This window comes from Apium graveolens, chromosome 11, assembly GCF_009905375.1.
Source record: "Apium graveolens cultivar Ventura chromosome 11, ASM990537v1, whole genome shotgun sequence".
NCBI lineage: Eukaryota > Viridiplantae > Streptophyta > Magnoliopsida > Apiales > Apiaceae > Apium > Apium graveolens.
The window spans coordinates 200,957,264-200,970,992 of record NC_133657.1 but is presented as its reverse complement, the minus strand read 5'-3'; the positions used below and the strand labels follow the sequence as shown (position 1 = coordinate 200,970,992).

Here is a 13,729-nt window from a genome sequence, read left to right as displayed (position 1 = left end):
TCCTGAATTTATAGGCTAAATTTTGAACAAGCGGGAAATGAAATTATTTTCGGGCTAAGTCTTTGATGAAAGGGGGAAATCAATTTCTATAGTCTTTATTTCTTTGTCCACTTCCTCTCTCTCAATCTCCTTGTCTTTTGCTGTCAAAATATTACATTGGAGCTCTATTAGCTTTGAAACACCATTCAAGCAACAAATTCAGGTTGGATTCAAGGGATTCAGGTAAAATAAAAATTGGACCAAAAGATTTCGCTTCAATTAGGGTTCGAAAAATATTTGGGTTCAATTAGTTTTGTGGTATACAACTGTATGTCTCTTTCACCTCTCTTTCTCTATCCTCTCCCCCTCACTCTATCTCCCTGTTTCTCTCACTTGCTATCTGAAAGTCTTTGTGAATTAGGCAAAGCATAGGCTGAGATTTAGGCACTTAAGCTCTCTGAAAGTCTTTGTGAAAAAGCCGTGGAAGAGGTCTTTTAATTTTTTTGTTCATAATTTGTTTATATTGTGTATGTACCTCTGTTTTGTGTCATAGATATTCCTGATAATTGAATTTCTGTTGTAATTAAAAACATTCTCTGTTTAGAGGTGAATTCTTGCTACCTGGAATATGGTCAACATGACTATTTCAATGTTGAGTTGTAGCATAGTCACTTCTTGATTTAGTTAGAACAAATTATTTTAATTAGTTTCTGTTCTAACTAATCTTAGTGTGCAGGGAATTAGTGATACAGAGGATGTCATTGGAGCCCTGTCTTTAATTATATACTCATTCACGCTTATCCCGCTCCTTATGCAGTGGACTAATGGATTTCCTACCAAGGTATTCTGATTATCATATATAACAAGGTCATGTATACTTTAACATTGAGTGATTATACATGTCCTGCTTTTCAATTTCTCTGCTTGCATGTAAGTTGTCAATATGTTTATTCTGGATGTGTTGATATGTTTCTGCCTTTGGTGTTGTTAGCTACTGCAACTGATAGTATATTTCTGAGTTAATCGTTTAAGGAGGTGACTAACTATTATTTAACTATTATGCGGAGGACTGGCAAACCTGTACAAAGGAGTTAATGAATATGTTCAAGTCAAATTTAGGAAAGGTTTATGTGCTGAAGAGAAAGTGATGGCTCTCTAAAAAAGGAAATGTGAAGCTCCTCTTGGGGCAGGAATAAGGCAAGGATTAATTACAAAAGTGTGTATTGGTATTTTTTTATAAAAAAGACTCAACTATTCTAAGATACTTATAATCTTGCAGGTTTTCTTTGCACTGACCATGGCAGCTACTGGAATTTCTCAGTCGGGTTCTTTTGTAACAGATAAAAGCAAAGCCAGTACTGCTACAACTTCTATCTTCTCAATCTTAGACAGAAAATCAAAGATAGACCCATGTGACGAGTCTGAGATGATACTGGAAAATGTTAAGGGAAACATCGAGCTACAAAACATTAATGTTCTTCTTTTGCTCGCTGAGATCCACAAGGTAAATTGATTCTGTATCAGTCTATTATTCAGTAGTGATAATTATATTTGCAGATGACTCTGTTTCCATGTAAGGTTATAACATACAGAAGTAATTACTTAGAAAAAAAATATACAGAAGTAACTGGAGTATAGTATATCTCCCGCTGAATTTTCTCGATATGTGTCTACATTTAATTTCTGTAAATGCTATATTTATACAATTACTATTGTTAATATATCATCATTGCACAAATCTAACTGAATTAAGTAGGTATATCTAAACTAAGAGTTCAATGCCTCCAAGTTGGTAAAAGATCATTGGCCAACTTATTATCTGTGTTTGGTTGTATTGACCGAGTTGTCGTGACTTGTAATAAAAGCTCTTTATTTTCTGTACTGCATATGTACAGAAATTAGGAAATGCTTTTTAGGAATTCCTTATGTGCTCGCTAGCATCTCATTTTTCATGTTATATAATTTGGCTCTTCTCAAAGCCTCGGTTTCCATACCCTTTTTTGCGTTATGGCTTTCTCTTGGGTCAACTCCAGTTTTTCCATGTAGATGATAGTATCATATACTGTATCAGCATATATGGTGAATACTATAATGTAGCAAAAATATTTTTTTGCTAACCACTATGTATATGTCTATGGTGAATACTAAGTATAATGTAGCAAAAATGTTTTTTTTATGATATGCTTATGGAAATGGAGGGGTGACTTTGGTGACTATGAAAATATCCTTTTTTGTATGTGTTAATCAGTTACACTTTGATTAGGTGTGAAGTTGGAATCCGAGAGCTTCCTAAAGAATCTGCTTCGGGTAGGCTAAGAGGAAGTGATAATGTGTGATATTTTAATGTGCGAGAGGCTGTTTCTTGAGGTCTGGATGAGCCAATGGAGTCCGTTTTTTATGAGGTTCTTTGCTGCATTTGGTGTCATTCGAATGCAGGTGATAGTTTTTGTCTCAGGGAGTTCGAGATGCTGTTGTTTTATCCGGTGTTAGCTTGGTTGGAGGATTTCTCTGATTGGATTTGCTTTGCTTCTGGTCTCTATTTGGAGTCTTGGTTTGGGTTGTGCCTTTGTTTAGGCTGTCTCCTGAGTGATGTTTCTGTTCCTGGAGATTGTATTTTATTTGTTAATTAAGTCTTTTTGGTTTTTGTTTTTGTATTGCCTAGTCTTTTAGGTGTGTTTCGTTTCTTGTCTTTTGGTGGTTTGTTCCAAGAGATTTTAACTCTTTGTATATCCTTCTCTTTTTAATCCTCATTTACCCCAAAAAAAAAAATTCGAGTTTTTGTTGAGTTTGTGATTGCATTATACAAGTTTAGAATTCAAATTGGAAGCCGAATTTCCAAAAAATCAGTATTTGGCCCTTCTGAAAATACATACTTATGACGGTTGTTCATCACATATTCAGTCGTAAATAGGTCCCAATTCCTAACATACAACGGTGTATTCCGTCGTAAATTACTAATTTACGATGTATAGTTGCGTCATAAATTTATGTTTTATTTTATCAAAGGTGGGCTCCACTTCCCTTACTTGCGACGTTTTTCTTAATTTTGTGACGAAATGAATACTTATGACGAAAAGGTTACTTATGACGAAACATGTACTTGTGACAAAATTGGAACTTGCGACATAATTGATATTTGTGACGAAATGGTTGTGACGAAAATCTGAACTTAAGACTTGAGTAAAAACGTCGAATATTTTTCGTCGCAATTGGCCATTGTAGTGTAAAATTTCCGTCGTAATTGGGCATATTTCTTGTAGTGAATACTTAGAAGTGTGAAAATAATATTTGTCCCATCAAATTTTATATATTACTTTTTTGCACGTTTTCAATACTCCTTTAAAACTTAACTCCTTAATATTTTTAATTTTTTTTCTAGAATAAAAATTTTAAGTTTAAACTTTTATTCAAAAAAATAAAATTAAAAAAATATTATAAAACTATATTTTATAAAAGATTCGAAATATGTGCAAATAGTAAACGTATAGAACTCAACGAGACGGAAGGAGTAAATGCTTAAAAATGTGTGCACAAAGTAAAGTGAATTACAAATCCGTGAAGAAAAAATCATACTCCCTCCGTCCCACGAGATTTTTTTACATACTTTTTCATTATGCTTGACACATATTTTAAGACTACTATAAAATATAGTTTTATTAATTTATTTTTAAAATATTCTTTTTCTGTATAAAAATTTAAATATTATATTTTTATTTAAAAGAAAAAAAATATATAAAATTATTTAGGGAAGCACGCTTTACGGGAGATTTAAAATACGTGTCAATCTCCCATCCCCCAACATAAAAAAACCCAGTAAAACTGAGGGAGTAATTTCTAGCATTCCGATAAATTATAGTGTTTGATCGTATAAATAGCGCAAGTCATCCATGTGTTTTACGCGAGATATCCTTGGAAATATGGCCCAGGTTTTGAGGTACCATCGTTGAAATTGTGACTATGTTTCCGGCCATTCTTGTAAATAGTTAGTGGTAGATAGACCGTACCAAGATGGAGTCATGCAGCTACAAGCAAGTTCATTTCACACTTTTCAATATAAAATATCATAATCGTCGCATGTATCTGACATTCACATATTATTCATTTTCAATTGTGTTCGCAACCTTTTTGTCTCATAATTCATTTGATGTGATGTTTAAAATTTTATTGATTCTACTCTATTCAACTCATGATTATAGTTTCATATTTACATGATAAACTAGGAAAGTTCGAGGTGACTTAGATATATGAGAAAATTAATTATTTACTTGTGTAGAAAACTTTGGAAATCTGGGCGGAGTTATACAGGAGATCAAAAATTATTTAATTATTGTTATATATTTGTCATAGCCTACCGGAAACCAGACCGAGATGATATATATAGATAGACAATAATACTTTCATTTTCATGAAAAAATAATATCTTAATTTTAAAAATTACTATTAAAAATTAATAAATAAAAAAATTATGATATTAAAAAATTTATAATATATACCTTCTTCATACCAATTTATCTTTCTGGTTTGATTTTTGATGAAACTTTGGCCATAAATAAAAAATTATTCTTTCATTATTTTAAAAATTTTAAAAATATATATTAAAGTAGAGTAAATATAAATTCTATTAATATAATTTTTATAGATATTTTCGATAATGTATTATGTGAAATTTTCGATTAAAATTAAATTAATTTAACCGTAAAAAAATTGAACAAAACAAATAAATTGGAATTGAGGAAGTATTAGAAAAAGGTACATATGGTACCACTTAAAATGGCAGCTGGTGCTGAGATAAGAATTACTTCCTCCGTCCCTTCCAATTGTTTACATTTATGATGAAGTGTCCGACACGCATTTTAAGGTGCATAAAAAATATAGTTATGTAACTTATTTTTACAATTTTTTTTCTGAATAAAAGTTGAATGTTTTAATTTTTATTCAGAAAAATAAAATTATAAAAAAAATTACAAAATTATACTTTATATGCACCTTAAAACGCGTATATAACACTCTCTCTACAAAATGTAAACAATTGAAAGGAAAGGAGTGAGCACAATATGTAACTCGTTCCTGACGACATGCATAATACAACTACCGTAAAAGTCTAACAGTCAGAGAGGACAATGAAGGGAGTAACAAGAATGTAAATACGAGAGCAAATAACAAAATGTGTTACGATGAGAAAAATTGACCTAAATTTATGAAATTGAGATATAATCCAAAATTGAAATTATATAACTTGATAACATCTAAAATTTAATTTAAATTAATTCAAAAATTATTTAAACCAAAAATTTAATCAAAATTGATCTAAAATATTAGATCTAATTATAATTTTTCTTTATGCTTGACACGTATTTTAGGATTATTAAAAAATATAGTTTTATTAATTTATTTTTAAAATTTTCTTTTTCTATATAAAAATTTAAATATTATATTTTTATTTTAAAAAAAAATATTTAAAATTATTTAAGAAACCACGCTATGCGTGCCGATCTCCCGTTCACCAATATAAACAATCCAGTAAGACCCATCGCCATTCTTGTAAATAGTTGGTGGTAGATAGATTGTACCAAGATGGAGTCAAGCAACTACTACAAGCAAGTTTATTTCACATTCTTCGACATAAAACAACATAATCGTCACATGTATCTAGCATTCACATATTATTCATTTTCACTTGTGTTCACAACCTTTTTGTCTCATAATTCATTTAATGTGATGTTTAAAATTTTATTGATTCTACTCTATTGAACTCATGATTATAGTTTCATATTAATAGGATAAACGAATTAGGTTATCATGTTTAGGAAAGTTCGAGGTGACTTAGATATAGGAGAAAACTAATTGTTTACACTTATAAATTTTTTTGGAAATCTGACAGAGTTAGACAATAATATTTCATCAGGAACATAATATCTTAACTTTTAAAACTACTATAAAAAAATAATGAATAAAAAAATTATAATATTAAAAAGTTTATAGAATATATATACTCTTTCTGTTCCATACGCTACCACTTAAAATGGCAGCCGGTGCTGAGATAAGATTTAAACTAATGTAAAAGTCACCGGCTAAGCAAAATCCGGTTAAAGAGGGGACAATGAAAGGAGTGTTAGTTGTTCGGATTTATGATGATAAGATAAGATTCTTCAACAACAAAATGCAGAAACAACGGAATGGAATCCGAGACTATCAATGCAGTTTTTCCAGGAGTTCAGTTAGGGTTTTTATGTATATCTTGTTTGACTGGATAAATATCTCTCTAACTTATCTCAAACAAACTCAATCTTATAAATCAAGTTTAAATCTCTCAAGGCTTATCTTTACTTGATTTATTCTTTTCAACTTACTAACAGATTAGTTTCAAAGTATCATTCAAATATTTTCAAACAAACTTATATTCAAATCTTGATATATCTTATCCTTTGTTTGAAAATTAATCTGTTAGAACTTTACCTATAAATACAACTCTTCATTTCAGATTTGTGGTTACTGCTTTTCACGTCAATTCTTATCATCTGAAATATACCTTCTTGTTCTATATCCGAGATTCATATCCAGTAAACAAGAAGCTTTAGTTTTGAGTTGTAAACTTCTATATTATATTCTTGTATCTGAAAGGTGTATTATATCACTTGTCCCGGGTTGTGGGAGTTTGATTACAACAGGAAGGCCAAGTAGCTTTGTGCTAGGTAGCTGTGTGCTAGGAAAATGTTTTTTTCAAGTGGGCCAAGTTTGTAATCAAGAAAAGTTTGTAAGTACTTTGTTTTAAGTGGATATAATACATTCTCTATGCTAGTTGGCATGGGGACTTGGATGTAGGCCATAGACTAGGTGTAGGGGCCGAACCAAGTGAAAACTTCTGGTGTTTTTACTTTTCAGTTTTCAGCATTCTGCATTTTAATTACTGTTATTTACATTCTGCAGTTAATTGAGACTGTCTCATTCATTGTCTCATTTGTAAAGGGACTGTCCCATTTGCATAAGAGACTGCCCCATTTGCCTTGACAGTTAGAATATAATATTATCTATCGAGCCATCGAATTTCATTTGGTATCAGAGCCAGGTTCATTTAATTCTCTTTTTAGTGTTTATTTTGCTAGCAATCCATGGCTCAACCAGATAGGTATTCAAACAATTATCCACCATTGCTTCATGATGCCGAAAACTACAATGACTGGAAGTTTCAGATGTAAATCTTTCTCCAGCGTGATGCATTCGAATGGGATGCTGTAGAAAATGGTTTTACAATTCTTACGAAAGAAGGGAAGCCAAAATCTCTCAAGGATCTTTCTCCTGAAGAAGTGAATGCAATGAACTCCAATGCTAAAGCTATGAACTCACTTCTCAATGGCATGGTAGCTACAAAATTAAGAAAAGTTTCAGCATGTACTACTGCCAAGCAGATCTGGGATACGATCAAAGTCAGCCACGAAGGCACGTCTAAGGTACGTGAAGTAAAATTAAGTATGCTAATGAGTGACTATGAATGTTTCAGGTTGGAAAGGGATGAAAGCGTGCGAGATGCTCAAGGGAGGTTTCTGACATTCATGAACTCTATCTCACTTCTGGAAAGGATCATTCCTCAATCTGAGATCGGTAGGAAAATCCTCAGAGCAATGCCAAAGAAGTTTGCTCCAAAGGTTACCATTCTGCAGGATTCAACACTACTTTCGACTATGGATACTCTAACACTGTTAAGTGAATTGGAAAAATTTGAAAATCAGCTACGCAGATATGATGAAGAAGATAAAGCTCCTCGTAAGAAAACTCTTGCACTTAATGCAGATGCAGACGAGTCTCCTGATGATTCTGATGAAGAGATTGCTCTTCTAACAAAGAAGTTTCATAAATTTCTTGCCAAACGGAATGCTTCCAAATGACCTATGAAGTCACAGTTTCCAAAGAAGGACTTCAAATCTAATCCGAGCAAGGAGAGTAAAACAAATCAAAGCAATGATACCTGTTTTGAGTGTGGAAAGAAAGGGCACTTCAAAAAAGACTGCTACAAGCTGAAGAACAAAAAGAAGGCATTAATTACTTGGAGTGATGATGAATCTGACGTGGAGATCGATTCAGACGATGAAGTTGCTCAACTTTGTTTTGCAGGACTCGAGGACAACTCAAGTGATAATGATGAGGTACAGAATATTAAGTATAATTCAAATATATCTTCATCCATGTTGAATTTGCATGTCCAGGTCAAGAAGTTAAAATAAAAGAATGCTTATTTAAAACAAGCATTAAGTGAAGTTCTTAGTGAAATGGATGACCCCATGAAGGAAGAAGCCTTGGTTGCAGAGAACAAATCCTTGCTTGAAAGGGTTTCAAAACTTACTAAAGAAAATCAATATCTCAAAAATGAAATTGAGATGAAGGATGTCTGTCTTGAAGCCTTGAAGAAAGAGTCAATATCTATCGATCCAGAAACCGTTAAAGAAGACAGTGCTCCTGATCCACTGGTTCCTGAATTAAAGCAGAAAGTCGAATAGCTTGAAAATGATTTAGCTAAATGTTTCCATGGAGAAGGAACTTTGAATGCTCTTCTTGGAGAACAAAAATCTTCTCTTGATAAAGGAGGTTTAGGATATGAATCAATCAAGAAACATGCATTTCAAGGAGGGTACAAGCGAGCTCCTATGAAGTATAAGATGCCTTATGAGAAATGTCGAGATTGTGGCAAAGCTGGCCACCCTACATCTGAATCTAGATTATGTGGTATCAAAGGCCACTCCTCTAACTCATCTTATAAATCGTCTACTAGATATAAATCTGCTAATACTTCTGTTAATATTGTTCAGATGTGGATTAAAAAATCAGATAGACATTTATATAAGATTTGTGATACTAACCAACCAGGACCCAAGGTTAAGTGGGTACCTAAGAGATAAAGCAATTCTTGCAGGTCTGTATGAAGGTCCATGTTCCGCGAAATAAATGGATCATCGACAGTGGTTGTTCACGTCACATGACAGGTGATAAATCCAAGTTTCTATCTCTAGTTGCCAAGGAAGGTGGCTTAGTTACTCTTGGAGATTCAAACACCGTCAGAATTATTGGAAAAGGCACCATTGGTAATGACAGGTTTGCTATTTCTAATGTTCGTTTAGTTGATGATTTGAAATACAATCTCATTAGTATAAGTCAACTTACTGATGCTGGTCATAAGGTTAAGTTCGCTAAAGATGTATGTTATATTGGTACTAAGACTAACGAGTTTGCTTTAGTTGCCAAAAGAAAAGGAAATATTTTCGTGTTAGATTTTGATGAACAGCAGGAGGAAATTTGTCTTGCTACTGTTCAAGATCAGCAGAATCTTTGGCATCGACGTCTAGGCCATGTTCACATGGATCTTCTTCGAAAGATATCTTCTCATGATCTGGTTCGAGGTCTTCCAAAGCTGAAGTACAGGAAAATAGAACCTTGTTCAGCTTGTCAACTTGGAAAACAGGTGAAAACTTCTTTTACTGCTAAGAATAAAGTATCAACTTCTGTTCCTTTGCAGCTCCTTCATCTAGATCTTTTCGGTCCAGAAAGGTATGTAAGCTTGGGAGGTAAGAATTATGCTTTTGTTATAGTTGATGATTATTCTCGTTTTACTTGGGTATTATTTTTACGAACTAAGGATGAAGCTTTTGTTGAGTTTAAGGATCTTATTACTAACCTTGAGACTAAGTATTCATTTAAGCTCAAGACTATTTGTAGTGATCATGGAGGTGAATTCGAGAAGGATTTTATAACCTTCTGCAAATCAAGAGGAATCACTCATGAATTCTCAGCTCCTCGAACTCCTCAGCAGAACGGAGTAGTAGAACGCAAGAACATGACTTTACAGGAAACTGCCAGAACTCTACTGCATGAGAGTAAGCTTCCAAGGAAATTTTGGGCTGAAGCGGTACACACTTCCTATTATGTTTTAAATAGAGTACTTATTCGTCCTATTTTGCTTAAAACTCTGTATGAATTGCTTAAAAAAAGGACTCCTAACATTAGTTATTTTCGAGTATTTGGTTCCAAGTGTTTTATTTTAGATACTCAAAATAATCGAGGCAAGTTCGATGCGAAATCTACGGAAGGAATTTTCTTGGGATATTCTACAACAAGCAAAGCTTATCGTGTTTATAATTCTTTCAAGAACAAAGTAGAAGAATCCATCAATATTACGTTCAATGAATCCTCAAGAAATATATCTCAAATTGATGAAGACACTGCGGATCTATCGTCTCATTCTCAAATGAGACAGTCTCATTCTGAAAAGAGTCAGTCTCATTCTGACAAATCAAACAGTCAAGACTCTCCAGGTCCATCTCAGTCTTCTGATAATTCTTCAGGATCTACACAAGCTTCAGATGAATCTTCTGGCTCTCCAAAGACTCCTGATAGTGTTTCAAATGTAATTTCTGTTACTCCTCCGGACAAATCTTCACAAGCGGAAATGAGGCAGTCTCTTTTGAATGAGACAACTCCAATTCATTTCCAGGCAGACAATTCTAATGAGGAAGAGATGAGTAATATTCAACTTCCTAAATCTTCTAGGACTGTGAAGAATCATCCACCAGATAATCTTCTTACAGATTTGGAACAAGGAATCTCTACGCGAAGCAGACTTCATAATCTATGTGCATTCTGTGCTTTTGTTGCTGAGTTCGAACCAAAGAACGCTCAAGAAGCAGTTGCAGACGAAAACTGGTCTGTTGCAATGCAGGAAGAATTGAACCAGTTCGAGCGTTGTGATGTTTGGGAACTCGTCCCACCTCCTCAGGATGCCAAGATCATTGGTACTCGTTGGGTTTTCAAGAATAAGAAAGATGAAGATGGAAAGATCATTCAAAATAAAGCTCGTTTGGTTGCTCAGGGATACAACCAGCATGAAGGAATCGATTACGACGAGACATATGCTCCAGTAACTCGTTTAGAAGCTATTCGAATCTTAATGGCTTTTGTAGCTCACAAGAAGTTCAAGCTCTATCAGATGGACGTCAAGAGCGCTTTTCTAAATGGCTATCTCAAGGAAGAAGTCTACGTGAAGCAGCCTCCAGGCTTTATTCATGAGAAGTACCCTAACTATGTTTACAAGCTCAAGAAATCTGTCTATGGATTGAGACAGTCTCCTCGCTATTGGTATGAACGTTTCAGTCAGTTTCTTGTGAACAATGGTTTCATTCGTGGTACACTCGATCCAACTCTCTTTATTTTTCATAAACGTGATAACTTTCTTTTAGTACAAGTTTATGTTGATGATATAGTATTTGGATCTTCTAACGTATCTTTGTGTAAGTGGTTTTCTGACTGCATGCATAAGGAATTCGATATGAGTTTGATGGGTGAATTGCAGTACTTCCTAGGCTTGCAAATTAATCAGTCTAATGCAGGAATTTTTATTCACCAAGGCAAGTACATTAAGGATCTACTCAAAAGGTTTGCACTTGATCATGTTACACCTAAATCAACTCTGATGAGTCTTTAGTTAAGCTTACAAAGGATGAACAAGGTACACCTGTAGATGTCACTAAATTTCGAGGTATGATTGGTTCATTGTTATATTTAACTGCCTCTCGACCTGACATTATGTATAGTGTATGCTTGTGTGCTCGTTTTCAATCTCAACCTAAAGAATCTCATTTGAATGCCGTTAAACGTATTTTTAAATATTTGAAAGGTACGAGTGACTTGGGATTATTTTATCCAAGCTCCTCTTCCTTTGACTTAATCGGTTTTTCAGATGCTGACTATGCAGGGTCACAGGTTGATAGAAAAAGCACGAGTGGTGCTTGTGAATTTTTAGGAGATTGTTTAGTTGCATGGCATAGTAAAAAGCAAACTTCAGTAGCTCTTTCTACCGCTGAAGGAGAGTACATTGCAGCTGGAAGTTGCTGTGCTCAAATTTTGTGGATGCAACAAACATTGCAAGATTTTGGTATTTCTTACTCAAATATTCCTATTTATTGTGATAATACCTCTGCAATTAATATTTCTAAAAATCCTGTTATGCATTCTCGTACTAAGCATATTGATGTTCGTCACCATTTTCTACGAGATAATGTTTCTAAAGGTAATATTGAGCTTATTTATATATCTACTGAGAAATAGCGTGCATATATTTTCACTAAGCCCTTAGCTGAAGATAGATTCTATAAAATGCGTCGTGAATTAGGTATGTGTTCTCTGTAATCTTTTACGTGATTTTATGTAATCTTATGTGATTAACTGTGAATTATGTCATATTACTTAAATATGTGTTGTGTATTTATTTATTTTTTTTAAATTAAGTTTCGTGTTATTTATTTCCTGTGTTCGTGTTTATGAAATTGTGTTTTATTTTTTATTTATTTGTCCGCGTATTTATGCGTGTATATAGCATTAGATTTTGTAAATCTTTGATTAGACTTCTCATATCCTTGAAACTCGTGCATGTATTACTCCTTCAATACATCACTTCTGTCTTGCACCTGTTCACTTCCTCTTCCATCTCTAACTCTTCAGTTCCTACTTCTTTTTAAACTCTCTCTCTTAATCTTTTCATTTTTTTTTCTCATTCTATCCTCTCATTCTCTCAAAACATCTTATCTTTTTATCTATTAACCCTAAAATCTTCCTTCTTCCATGGCTCGCCGTTCGAGATCCACCGCTAACCAAACCCCGACCGCTGGTCCGTCTGGTTCGAAGCGTCGTCGTGTTGCTGCAGTTGTTTCCGAAGCATCAAGCGAAGCATCTCCTGATTCTTTCGAATGTCATGCAAAGGAAAGCACTACCAAGGCGTGGCACAAGTCTATTTTGAAAGAAAGGATGTGTGATATTGATCTTCTTACTAGGATCGGAGTATCATCGTTGTTTGAAGTTGTTGGGTGTGCTGGGTTGTTGTCGCCTTCAGATGTGATCTATCCAGATTTAGTGAAGGAGTTCTATGCGAATTTTTCGATTTTTACCGATAATATTGTGTTCTCTTCGGTGAAAGGAAGTCCGGTATGCTTTAAGGCGGATTTACTGGCTAGACTCACAGGCGTATCCGATCAAGGCCCCTGCCCGTTTACTACCCATCAGGCCTTTGACGAGATTCCTGGATTACAATATGAGGAACAACTCAAAGCTATTCTCGGTGACAACTTTATTTCCGTGTCTGTCAAACCATTGGTAACTGATTTAACTCCTATGTGTTTATTGTTGTTTAAATTTTTTCACTCGAATGTTCTGCCTCGTAAATCTGGTCGTGATAGAGTCACATTTCAGGATTCTATTCTCTTGTCTGTATTTGTTAAGAAAACCCCTTGTAATTTAGCTTTATTGATTATTTCCAACATGAATCATTGTGCTAAACATGAATCCATGCATCTTCCATACCCTGCTTTGTTAACAAAGATTTTTCAGTATTTTCGTGTTCCTTTTGAGTCTGCTAAATCAGAAAAATTGAATGTTATTTTTGACTTGTCTGTTTTGACTGCGAATGTTCTCGTAGTATCTGAGTCAAATGATTTGTTCTTTGATGATGCCCACCGTTCTTTTGGTGGTTTGCCCAAATCCCCCCATTATGCGTCAGACCCAAATGACCAAAACACCAATACTGTCCTCAATTCGTTGTTTTCTAAGTTAGAAGAAAATTCTGCTGCTTTAGCTTAAATTAACCAGCATTTTGCTTCTGTCAAAACTCTCGGGTCACTAACTTCTGAAGTTAGTATTTTAAATGCTTCTTTTGAGATGTTTAGGAAGTATGGTTGTTCGTCTTTGGATGATATCAATGCCAAACTTTCTGTGT

General features: G+C 34.0%; 1 long non-coding RNA gene across 3 annotated transcripts; it reads left to right on the top strand.

Moving 5' to 3' along the window:
• The first annotated feature begins 63 nt into the window (after window positions 1-63).
• Window positions 64-2,756, top strand: LOC141698236 (uncharacterized). Of its 3 annotated transcripts, none has more exons than XR_012565011.1 (4): window positions 64-222; window positions 716-1,176; window positions 1,259-1,483; window positions 2,243-2,756. It is a non-coding gene; the product is annotated as an uncharacterized LOC141698236 (long non-coding RNA). The 3 variants fall into 3 exon arrangements; XR_012565012.1 differs by having other exon boundaries at window positions 85-222; window positions 709-1,176; XR_012565013.1 differs by lacking the exon at window positions 64-222 and adding an exon at window positions 452-468.
• The last annotated feature ends 10,973 nt before the right edge of the window (window positions 2,757-13,729 follow it).